Source organism: Gigantopelta aegis, chromosome 1, assembly GCF_016097555.1.
Source record: "Gigantopelta aegis isolate Gae_Host chromosome 1, Gae_host_genome, whole genome shotgun sequence".
Classification (NCBI taxonomy): domain Eukaryota; kingdom Metazoa; phylum Mollusca; class Gastropoda; order Neomphalida; family Peltospiridae; genus Gigantopelta; species Gigantopelta aegis.
Window position 1 is genome coordinate 38889238 of NC_054699.1, and position 23969 is coordinate 38913206.

The 23969-nt window shown below is 42.5% G+C and overlaps 1 long non-coding RNA gene across 1 annotated transcript in view; it reads right to left on the reverse strand.

Moving 5' to 3' along the window:
- The window catches only part of LOC121374834, a 62469-nt gene extending 40563 nt beyond the window's left edge, over positions 1-21906 (reverse strand). The window contains exons 1-2 of the long non-coding RNA XR_005958243.1: positions 21699-21906; positions 11238-11438 (exon numbers count right to left, since the gene is read on the reverse strand). This is a non-coding gene — a long non-coding RNA (uncharacterized LOC121374834). The remainder of the gene's footprint in view (positions 1-11237; positions 11439-21698) is intronic.
- Between the last annotated feature and the right edge of the window lie 2063 nt (positions 21907-23969).

Below are 23969 nucleotides of genomic sequence, written 5' to 3' on the forward strand. Positions count from 1 at the left end.
TGCTTGACATCCAATAGCCGATGATTAATAAATCAATGTGCTCTAGTGGTGTCGTTAAACAAAACTAACTTTATTTCTCTTTTTTTTGGACAATATTTATTGCATAATTAGAGTGCACTGGTTAACAATATGAGCCAACATTACTGTAAGAAAGTGCACGTAAAAGACGCCTTCCTGCTATTCAATAGAAACAATGGTAGGGGTCGTGGTAAGGCCATCGGTCTACAGGCTGGTAGGCAATGGGTTCGAATCCCAGTCGAGGCATGGGATTTTTAATCCAGATACCGACTCCAAACCCTGAATGAGTGCTCCGCAAGGCTCAGTGGGTAGGTGTAAACCACTTGCACCGACCAGTGATCCATAACTGGTTCAACAAAGGCCATGGTTTGTGCTATCCTGCCTGTGGGAAGCGCAAATAAAAGATCCCTTGCTGCTAATCGGAAGGTAGCCCATGTAGTGGCGACAGCGGGTTTCCTCTCAAAATCTGTGTGGTCCTTAACCATATGTCTGACGCCATATAACCGTAAATAAAATGTGTTGAGTGCGTCGTTAAATAAAACATTCCTTTCTTTCTTTCTTCATTAATTCTCTGGTCAACTGTTGTAATAACCATAATTATGTTAATCATCAAATGTCTAAAATTTAAAAAGTGTTAAAGCAACGTTAAAGAAATATCTCATTCAAACAAGCAGTGCCCCGCCTGCAGATCGTAACCGTACGAGACAGGGGGTGGGGGTGTGGGGGTAATCCCCACCCCCCTCAGTCCTGGAGAAAATCTTGAAATTCGGGCAAAAACAATAGACAAAGTTGGGTACAATGAGCTGGCCTGAACACATTTCACCATGTATTTTCATCATTCTACCTACATAACCGTAAATAAAATATGTTGAGTGCGTCGTTAGATAAAACAGTTCCTTCCTTCTACCCACAATATTAGTCGTAATCCATATCAAAAATGCGTTGAGATTAGTTTGCGATCCTATATATATAGCCGTTTGGCAGTAATGCTAATATCAATAAATGCTGTAATCCAGATTATGGCATTTTTGTTTAATTCAGGCAAAATTCGGCCTGCCCTCCTACAAAACTGATTCCCCCCGTACGGCTATGATTAAATTTATCTTTCACTTCCCTGCCGTGTCCTTACCTTGTCCCTTTCCATTCCGTTCCTTTTCTTTCCGTCCCATGTCATTCTTCTAATTCTGCAATTTCACAGCCATCTTCATAGAACCAAACCATTACTAAGAAACATTTGTCCTCAAAGCCACCGAGTTTTAACCGGTTTTTGGTCCAGTTTTAAATCCGACATCCAGCTCGAAGACCGACCGCACAAAAAAAACTACAAAAAAACATTGTCAATAACTCCAGCCCACAGTCTTTTTTTTCTTTCTTCCTTTTTCTTCCCTTTTTCAATCCTACCTCCCAGCAAAGACGAACCGAGGTAGAATTGCAAGCAGTTCTGGACACGCGACGCATTTCCAAATCCGGCCATTCTATGGCAAGACAAGAGAAAAGATGGCTCGGAAATGATATTGAATCAACGCACAATGGCACGTGCATTTCGATAGATGAGCTGAGATGAGGCGGTGGAGACATTTAAATGGGCGCCTTAGTTACAAAGTTAAACCCGTCACTTTCTCCTAATCGCATCTGTAGCCCGGAGAATGGAGCCACACTATAGGACGGCGGAGTTTCATCAGAGGCATGGCGCTCTGAAAAAGGTCCATAGAATTGGTCCTTTCATCCTTATCTCCGGGTCTGAAAAGACACGTCACGTTTCCAGAAATGAAATATGTGCACATTTCTTCTATGCAGCTTTGCGTTTCGGGGGAAAATCGGACTTGGTGGCATGATAAATAAGCTCATTGTTTGCGTCCGACACGATAAAGTGTCCCTGTATTTAGAGGGAAAATGTATTTCACTTGCTGAAAACGGGATACTATCAGACCCGGCATTCACGGACAGCGCCAGCCGGGGAGGCCTATTCACAAAAGTAAAATATGATAGTCAGTTTGAATAGTCAGTTTGAATGGGCTCTGAAAAATATCTCTTCTCCTCTATTGTATATCCCCTTTTGAAAGTTTCTATGGGCGAATTCACTGATCTCCAAAGTGGATGGTATTGCAGTGCTGTTATACAGCGGGCACGCTGAAAAGGGAGATACTTGCAAAGAAAATGAAACAAAAGGGTCTCCATTACGGTGTTATTGGAGTCCTGACGCATCGAATACTGTACATATTGACAAAGCGTCAAACCAAATATTTAATAGCTGCGACTTTGCCGTTGCAGTTAGCTGGCGCAATTGAATGGACACGCTAAAGCGTGCGACAAACACATATAATCTTTCTCTTCTATTTAGGTTTTTTTTTCTTTTCTTTTTTTTCCCGATTCGCCACCAACCGAGATAGGGCTAAGTGTAAAGACTAAGTCGGATTATATACATGTATGTCTGTCTGTATATATGTAATGTATGTCTGTATGTCTGTCTGTCTGTATACATGTTGTATGTCTATCTGTATGTATATATGTCTGTATGTCGGTCTGTTTGTATGTATGTATGTTTGTCTGTGTGTCTGTATATGATTGTCTGTATGCTGGTGTTGTGTGGTGGGTGTGGGGGGTGGGGGGTGTATATATGATTGTATGTATGCTGTTTATATGGAGAGAGAGAGAGAGAGAGAGAGAGAGAGAGAGAGAGAGAGAGAGAGAGAGAGAGGAGAGAGAGAGAGAGAGAGAGAGAGAGAGAGACATGGTGAGAGAGAAAAAAAAAAAAAAAAAAAAAAAGAGAAAAGAAGAAAAGAAAAGAGATAGGCCTAGGCAAAGGGAGAGCAGAGACACAGAGGAAAAGGCGGAGTGAAACAGGGACGGTGTAGCATTGTATGATTATTTTTGACAATACTAGCTATTCGTTTGTCAACTTCGTCTCCGCCATGTTAACCGTAACTATCTATGTTCGTCAAGAGAACTTCCTCACACTTTGTTGTCATATATCTGCAAGTGCTGTGCGTCGTACATTCTAAAACATTGTCATCGTAAATTATGGTATGTACTGCACATGTCGAAAATTCGTGAACGCTTGTCGGTGCCAATAATAAAGCGGTCTGTTATAAGTTATTGTTTCCAAAGGCGAGCATTACGGATTGTGTCGAAATTCAACGACATCTACCGACCAGGTACACGCTGAGTACAATTTGTAGGGTGTATACCACCAAATCAAATCCCATAGACGACAACGCGTGGCTAAAACGCCTACCTGCAACGTATCAATCGACGTATACTCCACGGATATAAATACTACCACCCCCACCCTTAAATAAAATAAGAAAGCAATGGGGGCCAAGCTGCTCATTTCAGAGATAAGGGGTACCGTCTACGTCTACCATAGTTCTGCACAACATTTGAGTACTTGTTTTTACAGGTACCCACACATGCTTCAAACACAAGACTACTTGACACAGTAGTACTAGGCAACATAAATCTGCATACATTGTTTTGCCTAGATGAAACTTGTGGTATTAACTGCTTTATCGTATGTAACAATTACTATGTCGAGTGATAGATTACTACATATAAATATAAATTATAAATAGGTATTTTCTTCTTTCAAGATGTCAAATAATTGGGCGTTTTCTAATTCCAACCAGTGCACTACAACTGGCGAAAGGTCGTGGTATGTGCTATCCTGTCTTTGGGAAACTGTATATTAAAGATCCCTTGCTGTATTAAGAAAAAGGGAGCGGGTTACCTCTGATGACTACGTGTCAGAATTACCAAATGTTTGACATCCAATAGCTGACGATTAATAAATCAGTGTGCTCTAGTGGTGTTTGACATCCAATAGCTGACGATTAATAAATCAGTGTGCTCTAGTGGAAGGAAAGAAAGAAATGTTTTATTTAACGACGCACTCAACACGTTTTATTTACGGTTATATGGCGTCAGACATAATATTATGGTTAAGGACCACACATATATTGAGAGAGAAAACCCACTATCACCACTTCATGGCAGCAAGGGATCTTTTATATGTACCATCCCACAGGGTAGTACATATCACGGCATTTGATATACCAGTCGTGGTGCACTGGCTGGAACGAGAAATAGCCCAATGGTGCTGTAGTGGTGTAACTTTACTTCAAAATGTGTTTTACTGTTTTAATGCACGAGCAGTAAATACATGTGGGTATATCCATACTAATTAAACACATGTATTTAGATTTTGGTAAGAATACACGTACAAGATACATAGAGTCTTAGTGACAGTCGTTACAGTCGTTAAAGGAACATTCCTGAGTTTGCTGCAATTTCAAAGATGTTATCGACTAAAAGAGACTTTTTAACAATTGTAATTACATATCAAATATATTTTTTCTACATAAAATATTAGTGGCTGTATATTAAACGTGTTTCTAATCGTCCTAATATTTTTACAAGGTTAAATTTTATTTTATTTTTTAAAATATTATTTTTTCGTACGTACGAAATTATTTGAAAACAGAATCCAGTTTGGGCTCCTTACAAATATTAAGACGACCAGAAACACATTGAATATACAGACACTGATATTCTAAACAAGGAAATATATTTAATATGTAAGTTTAATCGTAGAAATATTTTATTAGTCGGAAACATCTTACAATGCAACAAAAAAAAAAGAAGAGGAAAGTTTGTTTTATTTAACGACGCTACTAGAGCACATTGATTTTTTTTATCTTATCATCGGCTATTGGACGTCAAACATATGGTCATTCGGACATATTTAGGGGAAACCCGCTGTCGCCATATAGGCTACTCTTTTACGACAGGCAGCAAGGGATATTTTATTTGCGCTTCCCACAGGCAGGATAACACAAACCATGGCCTTTGTTGAACCAGTTATGGATCACTGGTCGGTGCAAGTGGTTTACAGCTACCCATTGAGCCTTGCGGAACACTCACTCAGGGTTTGGAGTCGGTATCTGTATTAAAAATCCCATGCCTCGACTGGGATCCGAACTCAGTACCTACCATCCTGTAGACCGATGGCCTAACCACAACGCCACGGAGACCGGTTACAATGCAACAAACTCGGGAATGTCCCTTTAAGAGGTTGGTGTGGTTTGAGTAACACGATTGGTTGACTGTCCATTGACGTACATTTTTAATTTGTTCATCTTCTGTACTGACTCGATCGCTCGTAGAGGACGGGACGTAACCCAGTGGTAAAGCGTTCGCTTGATGCGCGGTCGGTTTAGGATCGATCCCCATCGGTGGACCCATTGGGCTATTTCTCGTTCCAGCCAGTGCTCCACAACTGGTGTAATAAAGGCCGTGGTATGTACTACCCTGTCTGTGGGATGGGGCATATAAAAGATCCCTTGCTGCTAATCGAAAAGAGTAGACCATGAAGTGGCGGCAGTGGGTTTCCTCTCTCAATATATGTATATATGTGTGGTCCTTAACCATATGTCTGACGCCATATGACCGTAAATAAAATGTGTTGAGTGCGTCGTTAAATAAAAACATTTCCTTCATTCATTTTAAACATTCTCAATATTTGTGTGGTCCTTAATCATATGTCTGACGCCATATAACCGTAAATAAAATGTGTAGAGTGCGTCATTAAATAAAACATTTCCTCCCTTTCTTTGCTCGTCTTTATGGCGATATTATTTTGCCATTTGCGTGAAATATTTAATCTGCTTACAGACATTTTTTTTTTACCTACAAACTAAGCCATTATTTATTTACTTCTTTTAATGCATTCTAACAAAATAATGGCGTAATGATTGTTGTAAAAAAAAGAAATATTTTATACTGGCCAGAAATGTATTATTTTGGTATGTCGTATCTATAAAGAGTTTTACTCTTTATTTGTGTTTGTACTAACAATTTGTGAAAGATCTCACTGAATTTTGAGAGTGATAAGGACAAAGAAACGAGAGAGAGAGAGAGAGAGAGAGAGAGAGAGAGAGAGAGAGAGAGAGAGAGAGAGAGAGAGAGAGAGAGAGAGGGGGGGGGGGGGAGGAGAGACATGTTGAGAGAAGCAGGCAGACAGCCAAAAAGTTTGTTTTGTTTAACGACACCAGTAGAGTACATTGATTTATATTAATCATCAGCTATTGGATGTTAAACATTTGGTAATTTTGACATATAGTCTAAGAGAGGAAACCCGCTACATTTTTCCATTAGTAGCAAGGGATTTTTTTTATATGCACCATCCCACAGGCAGGATAACACATATCACGGCTTTTGATATACCAGTCGTGGTACACTGGCTGGAACAAGAGATAGTCCATTGAGCCCACCGACGGGGATCGATCGCAAAACGACCGCGCATCAGAGACAGAAAGAGAGACACTGGTATAAAAAAAGAAAGGAATGCAAAGGAATAGAATATAATATAATAGATGTTTAACGACACCCCAGCTCGAAAACACATCGGCTATTGGGTGTCAAACTATGGTAAATCAAAACATGAAGTGATCAACATCAGTATTAAAAAAAAAAAAAAATCAACAGCTAAATTAAAACACAGTGTAAAGAACAGTACAAAAAATACAAATATCACAGATAGGTAAAATTGAAATTTAGAATAAAATTCAGTATCACAAAGAAATTGCCACAAAAGTTCAGGATGGAATCGAAATGGTTCCATCACATTTCTTCGTCCAAATATATATTTTCTAGTTTATCTCAGATGATTGCACCCCACCGAAATGTGGGACTGCACAGGGATACAGATAGCGGCTGGCAACACTTCCGAACGTGCCAGCATTCAGTTCATTCATGCTTAGGTTTAGGGTTAGGGTTAGGGTATTAGCATACATGCTGGAACGTTCGGGTATAGAGAACAAAAGTGGGTGTGTCAGGAACGGAGGTAGAAAGGAGGCTAAAAGGGCTGTTGGCATGAGTTCGACCCGTACCCACCCCCCACCCCCCTTTCAATAGTCAGGGTAGGTTTAGGTATAGGGTTAGGGTTAGTCTTTAGAGCCTTTGATATAGAGGGGAACTGGTCGAACTCTTTTCGGGCTGTTGGGAGGTGTGTGTGGGTGTTTGGAGGTGGGGGGGGGGGGGGGAGGGGGGAGTAGCCGTATACAGGGATATATTGGTTTAAACAATATGTATTTGCCAAAACAACATACTGGGATTGGTCTACAGGCTTAGCCTATATTAAGACCTCTCCCTCCCTCACAGGGATATATTACAATTGTATAAACTTACCTCTCTGTAGAAGCAACACAATGACCAAACCACCGTGACCCCGTAACACGAGGGAAGACCTCGACTTGTTTCGTAATGTACAAACGACGCTAACAACTGGCTGGTTTGGGCGGTTATGAATTTATTTGATTTGTATATTAACTTTTCTCTGTGCAGACACAATCGAACGCGAAATCACCAGTGATCTTTTGTTGGCCACACAATGCCGTGTCTGTTAAAAGCTAATAAATAATGCCGATGAAAAGGAAGCCCGTACTGTCGAACTAAAAACATGGTTTACGTGTGCAAATGGTATTGGGTCGGTTTTCCAACACATTTTCCATCCTTTTGTTTCCGCCCAGATTTTCCATAAGCCAGCTCAGTTTCCAAAGGTCGTCTATTGTACATCGGTTTTGTTCGGAAACAAAACGTCTGTAGTTACTTTTTTTTGTTTTCATTGTTAAGCTTTCGACGCGCGGCGACTCGTGATCTATGACTTGTTTCGTGTCGATACAGAATCGAGTCGCGCAATCAGTATTTAGAAGTATTTGTCGTTGTAAATCAGCGCTCATAACTAGATGTACCTCCACCAGCGCCTTTCTGCGACGAGGTTTCATGTTACTCAGTCTCACGACAAAAAAAAAAACCCCCAAAAACCCCCAAACACACCAACAACAAGCAAACAAACAAAACCCCAAAACAAACACATACAACAAAATATTAGCGTATTCAAAAGCCAAAACCGTATATCTGTACAAGACATCGAAAGGTAGTTTTGTGAAGGTTGTCACGGTAATCTCCGATTGTACCAGACCCGCCACGCAGCACATCTTTTCTAATCCATCGTCAGGATTGCAGTGCCGCACACCCTTCCTACTCCGTATCTAGGAGAATTGCCGCGCCGCACATCCTTCCTACTCCGTCTTGGGGAGAACTGCCGCGCCGCACATCCTTCCTACTCCGTCTTGAGGAGAACTGCCGCGCCGCACATCCTTCCTACTTCGTCTTTAGGAGAACTGCCGCGCCGCACATCCTTCCTACTTCGTCTTTAGGAGAACTGCCGCGCCGCACATCCTTCCTACTCCGTCTTTAGGAGAACTGCCGCGCCGCACATCCTTCCTACTTCGTCTTTAGGAGAACTGCCGCGCCGCACATCCTTCCTACTCCGTCTTGAGAAGAACTGCCGCGCCGCACATCCTTCCTACTCCGTCTTTAGGAGAACTGCCGCGCCGCACATCCTTCCTACTCCGTCTTGAGGAGAACTCCCGCGCCGCACATCCTTCCTACTCCGTCTTGAGAACTGCCGCGCCGCACATCCTTCCTACTAAAGACGATCCGTCTTTAGGAGAACTGCCGCGCCGCACATCCTTCCTACTCCGTCTTTAGGAAAACTGCCACGCCGCACATCCTTCCTACTCCGTCTTGAGGAGAACTGCCGCGCCGCACATCCTTCTTATTCCGTCTTTAGGAGAATTGCCGCGCCATACATCCTTCCTACTCTGTCTTGAGGAGAACTGCCGCGCCGCACATCCTCCCAACTCCGTCTTTAGGAGAACTGCCGCACCAGACATCCTACTCCGTCTTTTTAGGAGAACTGCCGCACCACACATCCTTCCTACTCCGTCTTTAGGGGAACTGCCGCGCCGCACATCCTTCCTACTCCGTATCTAGGAGAACTGCCGCGCCGCACATCCTTACTACTCCGTCTCTAGGAAAACTGCCGCGCCGCACATCCTTCCTACTCCGTCTTTAGGAGAACTGCCGCACAACCATCCTACACCGCCATTAGGAGGTCCATGTAACGATGGATGGAATACCCGCAATTATTCAGTGAGTCCATTGAGGGAACCGAAACCGCTATGCGCCGTGGAAGTGGATAAATGGATGGGTGGATGGATGGATGGATGATGGATGGATGGAAGGATAGATGGATGGATGGGTGGGTGAAAGGTTGGCATGTTGGTTGGCTTTATGTATGTACGTATGTATGTATGTATGTATGTATGTATGTATGTATGCAGAATGGAATGATGGGCGAATAATTGGATGGATGGGCAGTCTTGTGGATTTCGGATAATCGAGACGTTAGTTTTAACAAGTTATGCAATATATCCTATTAGGAAATCAGTATCGCTACGGGGCGGGAAGTAGCCCAGTGGTAAAGCGCTCGCCTGATGCGCAGTCTGTTTAGGATCGATCCCCGTCGTATAACAAAGGCCGTAGTATGTGCTGTCCTGTCTGTGGGATGGTGCATATAAAAGGTCACTTGCTACTATAATGGAACAATGTAGCAGGTTTTCTCTCTAAGACGATATGTCGAAAATTACCAAATGTTTGACATCCAATAGCCGATGATTAATGTCAGATTTACCAAATGTTTGACATCCATTAGCCGATGATTAATAAATCAATGTGCTCTAGTTGTGTCGATAAACAAACTTTTTAACAATCCCTCTATATTCTGTGCATTAGGCGAATGCACTGCTATATGGCGAAAAAAAACCCTCACACATTAAATTTAATAAATTGAATTAAAATATAAATTAATGTGACTGCAATGTAGACTGTCTGTTAAATTCAATAATAATAATAATAATAATAATAATAATAATAATAATAATACTAGTATTAATAATAATAATAATAATAATAATAAAATAATATTGCATTTCTGTGGGTAAGAGAATTCACTGAGCAAATCCATTGTTTTCTCCGTTCCGATCAATGACGGCGGTACGTGCTGTCCTGTTTGTGGAGACGCGCACGAAGAGAGTCCTTACTGTTAACGGGAATGAAATAACGGGATTCCTGTGAGACAGTGTGTCACAAACGAAAACAATGTATAATTAAAACAAACAAGAGTGAGAAATAAAAAGGGGAATTCCAGCAGCACGGAATGCATGTACACCAGACTTCGCGTCACAGGGAGAGGCTGGGGGGGGGGGGGGGGGGGGGGAGAGAGGGCTCACTCCGTGAGTGAACTACGTCCTACGGTATCTTTAAATATACCTTCTGGCGGGACAGTTGGTCTTAGAGAGAAAACCGGCTACATTTTGTTTTCGATTAGCAGTAAAGCATCTTTCATGATTCGGGCTATTTCTCGTTCCAGCCAGTGCACCGCGACTGGTATATCAAAAGCTGTGGCATGTGCTAGCCTGTCTGTTGGGATGATGCACATAAAAGATCCCTTTCTAAGACTTTGATGTCAAAATTACAAAATGTTTCACACTCAGTAGCCGATGATTAACAAATCAATGTGCTTAATTTAAATTTTCATTCATAATTCGTTTCGTCTAGAATAAACGTTGATGATCTTTTCCGTTATGAATGACTATTTCTAGTTTCAGTCAATGAAAGAAAGAAAGAAATGTTTTATTTAACGACAAAACATTTTATTTACGGTTATATGGCGTCAGATATATGGATACTGAGAGAGGAGACCCGCTGTCGCCACTTCATGGGCTACTCTTTTTCGATTAGCAGCAAGGGATTTTTTTATATGCACCATCCAACAGACAGGATAGTACATACCACAGCCTTTTTTACAGCAGTTGTGGAGCACTGGCTGGAACGAGAAATAACCCAATGGGTCCACCGACAGGGATCGATCCCAGACCGACCGCGCATCGAGCGAACGCTTTACCAATGGGCTACGTCCCGCCCTTCCAGTCAATGCACCACGACTGGCATATCAAAGGTATAAGAAAGATCCCTTGCTACTAAGAGTATATAACTCTGAATTACCAAATGTTTGACATCCAATAGCCGCTGATTGATAAATAAATGTGCTCTAGTGGTGTCGATAAACAAAATATAGTTGATTATTATTTCACAAATGAATAAGACTTCTAATCTCAAGGGTAAACACGTAGTAACTACAATAGATAACAAACAGTAAGCGATGAAATGGATGGAATGAAAAATGGTTTACCGTGCACATTCAGAGCTAGCTGTTGTAGCGCACGCCTGTCCTGGGCACAAGTACCGGCCTCAGCAGGTTCCTCTGTCCAGGACAGGAAAACGATGAAAAGGAACACGTATAGATTTGTACATACCCGTGTTGTGTCAACTTCAGGGTGTCTGCCGATTCCGTTTAGAATTCGCCGACAGTATTCACGGTTCCGGAAATGATAAAAAGGCAACCGCATGTCCACCCACAAACAACACGGCGTGCCGACGGCAGGTGCAGAACAACTCCTGTATCTTTTTCCTTTTTCTTTTAGTCCATTTAAACTTCTATTTCATTAGACCAACTTCTAAAATGAAACATTACCAGGATCCGTAGCATCAGTTCTTTCGAAAGATGAGGTGCACACATAATCCGTTTCTGCCGCCAGGTTAGGACCACCCTCCGGACAAGACTGTACCCGCCTCCCCTCAACCCACCCTAACTTCCACACACACACACACAGACACGCACACAACAGCAACAAACTCTGACGAACACGCACGCTGTTCACACACACATAACAGACAGAAGCTCACGGGAAAATAGTTGTGACAGCTCTCCGCCTGACGTCGGCTGCGATTCTCATTGATCGGCTATTTCCGGGTCGGCCGGTCGTACGACTCCGTGCCTTCCCCCCACACAAGGCTCGCGCCGTTGTCAGGCATTACGGAGACCAAAGGGAGACTTGTTTTCTATTCAGACCGGTCATCTGCTCTCAACATTTCCAGACGAACCGTCCATTATAGCACGGACGCGAAACACTGGTCTTTATCTCGCGGAAATATGTCGGACAATGCAGTGTATGAACTCGTATTGTCCCCCTAGCGGAGTGTGAACCGAAACGCATTGTGATTGCGCCTGTATGCGCCCCAAGAGAATGCGCAGTGAATGCCGTCTATTTTCCGCATCACAATGCAACCACCCACGGTCTTTTAAATACGTCTGCAGCTATAGCTGACTCTCTTTATTTTATTTCTTCTTCTCTGTTTTCGTGTATGAATGTATCGTGTATGATATTTCCATGGATTGGATTGGAGCGAACGAAAACAGGCCAACAACAGCAGACGAATTCAGAAAAAAGTTTAAAGTTAAAAGTTTCTTTTGTTTAACGACACCACTAGCGCACATTGATTTATTAATCATCGGCTACTGGATTTCAGACATCTGGTAATTTCAATATATAGTCCTAGAGAGGAAACACGCTACATTTTGCCATTAGCAGCAAGGAATCTTTTATATGCACCATCTCACATACCTCGACGGAGATCAATCACAAACCGACCGCACATCAAGCGAGCGCTTTCCACTAGGCCATGTTATGCCTCTGCCTTGGAGCGAATGATGTTGACCGGCGTCGTGGCAAGCCATCGGTCTACAGGCTGGTAGGTACTGGGTTCGGATCCCAGTCGAGGCATGGGATTTTTAATCGAGATACCGACTCCAAACCCTGAGTAAGTGCTCCGCAAGGCTCAATGGGTAGATGTAAACCACTTGCACCGACCAGTGATCCATATCTGGTTCAACAAAGGCCATGGTTTGTGCTATCCTGCCTGTAGGAAGCGCAAATAAAAGATCCCTTGCTGCTAATCGGAAAGAGTAGCCCATGTAGTGGCGACAACGGGTTTCCTCTCAAAATCTGTGTGGTCCTTAACCATATGACGCCATATAACCGTAAATAAAATGTGTTGAGTGCGTCGTTAAATAAAACATTTCTTTCTTTCTTTCTTTCCTAATAGCCGATCTCTGTTTTTGCGCTGGGGTGTCGTTAAACATTCATTAATTAATTGATTGATTGATTGATTGATTGATTGATTGATTGATTGATTCATTTGATTCATTCACATTCATTCATTCATTCATTCATTCATCCATTGTTCAGGACAGTGGTTATTGATACCGGGAGTCGAATCCAGAACCTACCATCATTAAAACAGACATCCAGTAGCCGATGGTATTAGAAAGGGACTACCACGAGTTTTCAGATCCAGTTTGAGACTAAATAACAAAATAAACACACACAGACATACACACACGCGCGCGCACACACACACATACACACACACACACGCACATACCGACACACACACGCACATACCGACACACACGCACGCATGTACAAACGCACGTACGCACACACACACACACACACGCGCATACACACAAACACGCATGTACGCACACACAAACACACGCACGCACGCACACGCACACAAACATGCACACACGCAAAACACACACAAACGCACACACAAACACGCACGCACACGCATGTACGCACGCACACACAAACACGCACACACATATGCACGCACACACAAACACGCATGCACACATACGCGCAAACACACACACACACACACGCAAAAACCCACACACAAACACAAACACACACACACACAAAACACACCGACACACACACACACACACACACACACACACACACACACACACACACACATGCTTTTCTCCTATTTTCCCTAAAATAGTATATCTAAACATGTTTTAAATAAAAGCATTAACGGATAAATACATTTGGAATAACCTTTGGTCGAATTATTTCAAATTTAATTTGAACTTTGAAAGACATACATTTAATTCGTACGTACGAAATTATTTTGAAAAAATCGACATTGATATACTGGTAAACATTACTATAACCAGAAATGCATTGGCTATAAAGATATTCTCAGCTAAAATTTTTTTAGAAAATTGTAATCTTAATAATGCATAAATATTTTAGAACAGTCCCTTTAATTAAGGTAGGTTAATAGTCGGAGAAAAAGAAGTCGATGTTATGGTCATACCCTCCCCACTGAGTCGTTATAAGTCAGTATAATGGAAGCCTGCACTAGGATTCGATCCAAGTACCCAGGTCAATGGTTTAACCACTACACTAAGGAAGCAGGTTTCTCCTTCTGCAGTCTGTAGGACGATACACATGGCTGCAATAGCACACAGCAAAACAAGGGATAGCAGAACGCCAGCCGGTATCGCGTAGAAGGTGTATTACAATAAAGATAAATGAAAATAAAGCCCCTTTTGTGTGTAAATCCCACGAGCTCGAAACCTCGCAACAATACCAGTTGACTGTTTAACGAGAACCAATTGAAAACCAGTGTAGTAAATTAAAGATAATTATCCCCGCAGTATTATAACACAATAGACTGGATCTGCCGTCGTTCACTTATCCGACCGCTGCGTATCACTTTAAAAATGCACCCTTTTTCCGGTGTGTAGTATGCTGTTTGGTTATCGAGGCTATAGACACACGTGGCGTGTAAAGGTTGACTCGCATAATATAATGAGAGAGAGAGAGAGAGAGAGAGAGAGAGAGAGAGAGAGAGAGAGAGAGAGAGAGAGAGAGAGAGAGAGAGAGAGAGAGAGAGAGAGAGAGAGAGACAGAGAGAGAGACAGAGAGGGTGGGGAGGGTGGGAGGGATGTGCAAATGGAGAGAGAAAGAAAGAGAGAGAGAGAGAGAGAGAGAGAGAGAGAGAGAGAGAGAGAGAGAGAGAGAGAGAGAGAGAGACAGAGAGGGTGGGGGGGGGGGGGGGGATGTGCAAATGGAGAGAGAAAGAAAGAGAGAGAGAGAGAGAGAGAGAGAGAGAGAGAGAGAGAGAAGAGAGAGAGAGAGAGAGGCAAAAGGATAGAGAGATTGTGCAAAGGGGGGGTAGAGAGAGAGATAGAGAGAGATAGAGAGAGAGAGAGAGATAGAGAGAGAGAGAGAGAGAAAGAGAGAGAGAGAGAGAGACAGAGACAGAGACAGAGAGAGAGATAGACAAAGACAGGGAGGGTTGTGAGGTGGAGGGAATGTGCCAAATGGAGAGATATAAGAGAGAGAGAGGAGAGAGAGAGAGAGAGAGAGAGAGAGAGAGAGAGAGAGAGAGAGAGAGAGAGAGAGAGAGACGAAAGAGGTGTGCAAAAGGATCGAGAGATGTTCAAGGGGAGAGAGAGAGGAGGGGGTGCAAAAAGATAGAGATGTACAAAAGGGGGAAAGCGAGATAGAGAGAGAGATAGAGAGAGAGATTAGAGAGATAGAGAGAGAGAGAGAGAGAGAGAGAGAGAGAGAGAGAGAGCGACAGAGAGACCGGGACAGACATACATACAGACAGACGTAGGATACTCCTCCAATACGTAGCAGGTAACCATTCACATGCGTTTATCAAATGAGAAGACAAATAAATCAGGTTGTGACCGACAGAAACTGAATCTACGACGCATTGCGCTCTACTACTGAGCTACACCCAGCCTCCATCTCGATAATGAGTACACGCTACTGCACCCCAGAGACAGACTAATGGGCTCCTGGGTTCGTACCCTGGTACCGGCTCCAGGTGTTAGTATAATGGTGATGGCTGCCATTGCAGCCTGTGGTGAAAGGTCAGGACTAGCTAGAAGGAAATGCTTTATTAAACGACGCACTCAACACATTTTATTTACGGTTATATGGCGTCGGACATATGGATAAGGACCACACAGATATTGAGAGAGGAAACCCGCTGTCGCCACTTCATGGGCTACCTCTTTTCGATTAACAGCAAAGGATCTTTTATATGCACCATCCCACAGACAGGATAGTTGTGGAGCACTGGCTGGAACGAAAAATAGTTCAATGGGTCCACCGACGGGGATCGATCTTAGACCGACCACGCATCAAGCGAACGCTTTACCACTGGGCTACTCCCCGCCCCTTGGACTAGCTCGAGTTAGTACATAACGGTTATCTAGTCATATGTGGCATGTCTCAGCAATAAACTACGTCTACGAACGAGTTTTAAATACAATGCGTTGTAATAGCCAGAAATGCATTTAGGATTCTGTCTACCAGCCTCGGTGGTGTCGTGGTTAAGCCTTCGGACATAAGGCTGGTAGGTACAGAGTTCGCAGCCCGGTACCGGCTCCCAGTCAGAGCAAGTTTTAACAACTCTATGGGTATGTGTAAGACCATTACACCCTCTTCTCTCTCACTAACCACTAACTCACTGTCCTGGACGGACAGCCCAAAGCGAGGTTTAACGACTCAATGGTTAGGTGCAAGAACATTGTACCCTCTTCTCTCTCACTAACTACTAACCACTAACTCACTATCCTGGACAGACAGCATAGATAGCTGAGGTGTGTGCCCAGGACAGCGTGCTTGAATCTTAATTGGATATAACCACGAAAATCAATTAAGAAAGAAAGAACGGATTCTCTTCTGACCCAGTTATATCATATTTAGCTTTTGGTAGTTAGTAAAATGAAACTACTTTAGGATGGTAACATGCATTGAATACGAGTGGGAACGATTTTACCCCCACCCCCCACCCCCCGCCATTATATTGATACATGTATAAAGAGAACCTCACCCTAACCCAAAACCTAACCATAACACTGGACCTAAACGTAACCCTAACAAAAGGGGGTTGGTGGGCAACGGATGGATATTTTATCTACTAGTTTACCGTTGTTGTTGTTGTTATTATTTAACTTTTGTCTCTGTTGTCTGTTTGATTTTTGATATTATTTATTTATTTATTGATTTTGTTTGTTTTGTTGGTTGGAGGGGGGGGGGGGGGTCGGTTGTTATACTGTCATGCTAAAAGTGTTGATGTCTTTTATCCACGTGTCCTGCAGTGGCATCGCGTTTGCCCAGCTTAGCAACAATACATATCCAGCCTCACCCACTGTTACCCCACTCAGATACCTATCCGTATTCGCCTGGCACGTTCACTCACTGTTACCCCACCCAGATACCTACTCGTATTCGGCTGCCACGCACATCCAGTTACCCCACCCAAATACTTACCAGTATTCGGCTGCCACGCTCACCCACTGTTATCCCACCCAGATACCTACCCGTGTTCGGTTGCCACGCGCACCCACTGTTACTCCACCCAGATACCTACCCGTATTAGCCTCCCACGCTCACCCACTGTTACCCCACCCAGATACCTACCCGTATTCGCCTGCCACGCGCACCCACTGTTACCCCACCCAGATACCTACCCGTATTCGCCTGCCACGCTCACCCACTGTTACTCTACCCAGATACCTACCCGCATCCGCCTGCTACGCTCACCCACTGTTATCCCACCCAGATATCTACCCATATTGGCCTGCCACGCGCACCCACTGTTACCCCACCCAGATACCTACCCGTATTCGCCTGCCACGCTCACCCACTGTTACTCTACCCAGATACCTACCCGTATTCGGCTGCCACGCGCACCCACTGTTACCCCGCCCAGATACCTACCCGTATTCGCCTGCCACGCTCACCCACTGTTACCCCACCGAGATATCTACCCGTATTCGCCTGCCACACTCACCCACTGTTACCCCATCCAGATACCTACCCGCATCCGCCTGCTACGCTCACCCACTGTTATCCCACCCAGATATCTACCCATATTGGCCTCCCACGCTCACCCACTGTTACTCTACCCAGATACCTACCCGTATTGGCCTCCCACGCTCACCCATTGTTACCCCACCCAGATACCTACCCGTATTCGGCTGCCACGTTCACCCACTGTTACCCCACCCTGATACCTACCCGTATTGACCTCCCATGCTCACCCACTGTTAATCCACCCAGATACCTACCCGTATTCGCCTGCCACACTCACCCACTATTACCCGACCCAAATACTTACCGGTATTCGGCTGCCACGCTCACCCTCTGTTACCCCACCCAGATACCTACCCGTATCCGCCTGCCACACTCATCCACTGTTACCCCACACAAATACTTACCGGTATTCGGCGGCCACACTCACCCTCTGTTACCCCACCCAGATACCTACCCGTATCCGCCTGCCACGCGCCTAAATTACAGGTTGGAAATATGATTAATACGTAACTCTACTTTCTATTATACCAGCTACTTTCCTTTCCTTTGAGAGGCATACAAAGTCTAACAAGAGAGTGCAGGGTAAGCCTCCGTCGCTGGACAATGCAGATAGGATAACACATAAAAAGGCGATCTATAGTCGCTAATTAAAGTATCGAGCAAATAATCGCCAGCTATTCCGATCTCAGTTGCTAAGTTTCATCTCTTCTCACTATCCCTTCATAAATCAAGGAAAAGAATAGCTGTATTTTTCTTTTTAACTGCATTTAACCCCAGCCGAGACGGCCAGCATTCTATAGACATATAAATGCGCCTATTCAATGCATAGAAATTCGGTAACGTCTTGCGCCTGCGCAATGCGGATTCTCTTTCGCTGGCTATGATTACGGCAAAATGGGCTTTTATGAAACCTGCTTCAAGAGATTCAAAGACTTCATCTCCCCCATCTGGCTCCCCACATTCCTTTTGAATTTCACAACAGAAACCAGCGCTGGACTCTTTTGTATCGCGGTAGTCAGTGGTTCGGCCCTAACTGAATTGCTGTAAGAGCTTCGGCATTGTTCGGCGCATGAGTCAACGTTTTCGCGACGAAGTCTAAATCAGATTCTATTTCGCTACATAATAGAAAGGATTTTTTTTCTTCTATTTTTTATTTTCCTTTCAAAAAAAAAAAAAAAAAAAAAAAAAAAAATGAAAGAAAGAAAGAAAGATAAAAGAGGGGGGGGGGGGGAATCCCAATTGATGTTTGATTACCAACGATTAAAAGTTTAAAAGTTTGTTTTGTTTAACACTACTAGAGCGCACTGATTTTTAATCATCGGCTATTGGATGTCAAACATTTGGTAATTTTGACAAATAGAGACGAAACCTCTTAGAGACGAAACCCGCTACATGTTTCCATTAGTAACAAGGTATCTTTTATATGCACCATCCCACAGACAGGGTAAGACATATCACGGTTTTTGATATACCAGTCGTGGTGCACTGGCTGTAACAAGAAATAGTCCAATGAACCCACCGACGGGGGTCGATCGCAAAACGACCGCGTATCAAGCCAGCGTTTTTGACAAATAGTCTTGAAGACGAAACCAGCTACATTTTCCCATTAGTAGCAAGGGATCTTTTATATGCACCATCCCACAGACAGGATAGCACATACCCTGTGCTTTTATATGCCAGTCGTGGTGCACTGGCTGGGATGAGAGATATCCCACTGAGTCCACTGACGGGGATCGATCCTAGACCGACCGCGCATCAAGGGAGCGCTTTAACCCTGGACTACCTTCCGCCACTACTAACGTTTAGTGCTCTGCTAATGTATTAGTGGAATTAGAGTAAACACTGTTTTCTTTCATTTTTTTTTTTCTGGTGGGACGGGATGTAGCCAAGTAGTAAGACGCTCACGTGATCCATCGATGGGTGCATTGGGCTCTTTTGGTTCCAGCCAGTGCACCACAGCTGGTATATCATATGCCGTCGTATGTGTAATCCTGTCTATGGGATGATGCATATAAAACATCCCTTCCTACTAACGGGAAAATGTAGCGGTTTCCTCTCTAAGACAATGTCAAAATTACCAAATGTTTGACACCCAACAGCCAATGATTAATAAATTAATATGTTCTAGTGGTGTCGTTAAACAAAAAACAAACTGTTTGCGCTTCTGGTCATACTAGTAAAGCAGTTTTGTCACACACCCGTTAGTGAGAACAGCATTCGTTATTTTTTTTATAACAAATACTTGTTTATACATGTACGTGTGTTAACAATTGCAAGACATACGACTAGCTGCTCCTAGGTGATGACCAGGCCACCAATACCATACATCCAATGAAAAAGCAGCACGATCGAAATCGATTACACTGTGACAAATAGTTAACCTGACAATCATTTGTCTGTGATGCGTAAGGGCTGTAAATATATTTTAGTCGAAACATATGTTAAAATGTGTTTAAAACCTGGTTTTTGAGGATATGTAAGAAATAGAATAATACATTCGTGTCCGTTAGATACCATTTAACTCACAACTCGTTGTTATAAAATGTATCTAACGAGCGTGGTGTAGTGATTAACCATCGGATATAAGGCTGTTGAGTACTGGGTTCGCAACCTGGTACCGGCTCCCACCTGGGGCGAATTTAACGACGTAAGTGTAAATAGTGTGTGTAGCCACTATACCGACTTCTCTCTCACTAACCAACTAACAACCAACCCTCTGTCCTGGACAGCCAGCCCAGATAGCTGAGGTGTGTGCCCTGGACAGCATGCTTGAACCTTAACTGTATATAAGCACGAAAATAAATATAAATGAAATGACATTTAAAGTAGATGAGATAGAGTAAAATATACGAACAAAAAAAGAAACGCAAATGATACTTTGGTTTTCTATAATTTATTTTAAATTAATCACTAAATTAACCGTTAGTTCTTGTGTCTGTTGAAATTACTGATGTCTTGTGAGCATTTTAGGCCCATTTTGAAAATTTATTTTTCAAATTAATTGTATTATGAAATATACAATATTATAATATTCAAGTTTCTTTTGTTCAATCTAATTAAAATTAGCTCCACTATTACATGTGGATCTAACACCAGCCAGTTGGAGCTCATGTCCACCAATCAAAACCTTACCAGAATCATTGCCAGTGATTTAAAACTAATTTGAAAACATTCCGAATTATCCTGAGGGTATACGACATGTTTCATGTGAATTACGAATGCCTTATAACATGTTTTATTTTATAAAATAAATAATTTGTAATGTAAAACTGAAGACTGATTTAGTTTGGGTTATTTTATAAATAAATAAATAATTTTTAATGTAAAATTGAAGACTGATAACCCACCCCGTACGTATTGGTATGGTTCGCTGTACTGCGGCCACTAAAATAGACTCGCCCGATATTTTTAGAATTTGTATGCTCCCAAATAACGTTATAAAAGGTGAAGTGTGATTGGTCAATATTTAAATTATTATTTACAGACGCAATGTTACGTGGACATTGGGGACTACGCAGTGTTGTTAGCAATCCGATTAAAATTAGTTCTACTGGTCTAAATAAGGTATTCGTAATTCACATGAAACATATCGTATACCCTCAGGATAATTCGGAATGTTTTCAAATTATTTTTAAATCACTGGCAGGATTCTGCAAGTAAGGTTTTCATTGGTGGACATGAGCTCCAACTGGCTGGTGTTAGATCCACATGTAATAGTGGAGCTAATTTTGTTGGTCGGTATATATTGGACCTTTTGGGTCTTTTGGCGTCAACATATCAACAACACGTAAGAGAAACCAGCGCAGACTTATTTTATTTATTTCATTCTTAAAGTTATTGTTTTATCGTTCTTTGAAAGGGGCGGGTCCTAGCCATGTGGTAAAGCGCTCACTTGATGCGCAGTCGGTTTGGGGTCGATCTCCGTCGGTGGCCCCATTGGGCTATTTCTCTTTCCAGCCAGTGCACCACGGCTGGTATATCAAAGGCCGTGGTATGTGCTATCCTGTATATGGGATAGTGCACATAATGGAAAAATTTAGCGGTTTCCTCTCTAAGACTATAATATGTCAAAATCACAAGATGTTTGACATCCAATAGCTGATGGTTAATAAATTAATGTGCTCTAGTGGTGTTGTTAAACAAAACAAACTTCACTTTCTTTGAAACGATTTAAGGTGAAATAAATGAAGTGCATCACATTTTAAAAGAACAAAAATACGCATAATTAATACGTACAGATTAATGTTTACCTTCCATACTTCGTGTAGAAAGCGCTCTTTGTAATCCAGTAAATGCTAGAACACAATGTAGAAAACAGCGGCGTTCAGGAGTATAACAGATCCCTCGCGAACAAATTGATAGGTTTTCATCGTATCCTATCTAATAACACAGAAATAACGTTGAACGTATAGAACAATCCTCCAACTATTGCTAACACCCCCGTTTTCTGTCGTTAGGTAAACACCACGTGTATTTGTTTATGACGTCATAATGGTATGACGTATGCTGCGTGCCAGTCACCTTTGAGTTAAGAAAGCGTGTTCTGTTTAACGACACCACCGGAGCATATTACTTAATCATCGGCTATTAGATGTCAAATATTTGGTAATTCTGACTCGTAGTCATCAAAGTAAACCCGCTAAAAAAAAATTCTAATGCAGCATGAGATCTTTTATATGCACGTTCCAACAAACAGGAAAGCACATATCACGGCATTTGTCCAGTTGTGGTGCACTGGTTGGAACGAGAGAAAAAAAAAAACCCCAGCTGAATGGATCCACCGAGATAAATTACGCACCGTGAGAGTCATGTCCACGTATCGTATTATGGACAGCAGTCTCAGACGTCGGAAGGCTTATCGAGGACTGGAGAAATTAAAGTGGAAAACCCTACTCGACTTTCCCGACAGAATGTGAAAAAAATAAATGTTTTATTTAATGACGCACTCAACACATTTTATTTACGGTTATATGGCGTCAAACATATGGTTAAGGACCACACAGATAATGAGAGAGGAAACCCGCTGTCGCCACTTCATGGGCTACTCTTTTCGATTGGCAACAAGGGATCTTTTATATGCACCATCCCATAGACAAGTTAATACATACCACGGTCTTTGATATACCAGTCGTGGTGCACTGGCTGGAAAGAGAAATAGCCCAATGGGCCCACCGACGGAGATCGATCCCAGACCGACCTCACAGCAAGCGAGCGCTGTACCACTGGGCTACGTCCCGCCCCGCGACAGAATGTGGAGTCAGATTCTTTATTTACAAGGCAAGCATTAAAGTATTAGGGTATGTAAGTATATACATGGTAGTCCAATATATTTATTTAAACAATTTACACACACACACACACACACACACACACACACACACACACACACACACACACAAAGAGCAAAAAAGTTAACCTATTGGAAATAAGTTATAAGACACACGCGTTAAGTGAATACCAACTACTTGTTGTGTTTGTTTTGTTTGTTTGTTTTGTTTTTAAAGTTAAATCGCCAAAGGTTTTGTTTCAGGGCGGGGGTGGCGTGGGGTTACCTGCTTATAACTTACGGTGCGATATTCAGGTCAGGTGTTTTTGCGTTGAAAGGGCTCTCTTTCACAGATGTATTGTTGCAGAATTAGCACAAAATGTAAATACATTGTACGTAAGTATTACTTGGATGATTTTATATGGGGGTGGTGGCAACCCATACTATGTATGTATGTATGTATGTATGTATGTATGTATGTATGTATGTATGCATGCATGTATGTGTGTATGGATGATTGTATAACATTTAATATAATAAAAAGAAAGACAAAATGGTGGATTAGTGGTCATTGCCCCCGCCTCCCCTATCCCTCTCGCTACGCCTCTGATGACAGTGACATCAATTGGGAAGTTACAAGATGCTTCGACGACTGGTTATTCTTCCAGACACACACACACACACACACACACACACACACACACACACACACACACACACACTCTCTCTCTCTCTCTCTCTCTCTCTCTCTCTCTCTCATAAAATATTCCTTGCTACTAATTGAAACATGTAGCGGGTTTCCTCTCAGACTGTATGTAAAAATTACCGAATGTCTGACATTCATTATTATTGTTATTATTACTATTACTATTATTATTATTATTATTTATTTATTTATTTATTTATTTGATGAAACATGAAAAAAAGGATGGACCCATGGCTTACCCTTGCCTACCTCCGTGTTACCAAGTACAGACTTTGTTAACTTTGACGCAGTATTATCATACAATTACGTTACCGGTCAATACTAAGCCGGTCCCGGCACACAATGCGTCACTCGACTGAGAAAGAAGATCTACGCTCATTACACCGGCCAGATACTCAGTTTACGATCAACACTCATCATTAACCTCCGTTCTTACCGGCCTCGGCATTTGCAATCGTTTCGTTTCTTTTTATTCAAATTGATTTCCGATTTTATATTGCACTGGAGTTAAACGGTACCATCATCAAATTTCGTA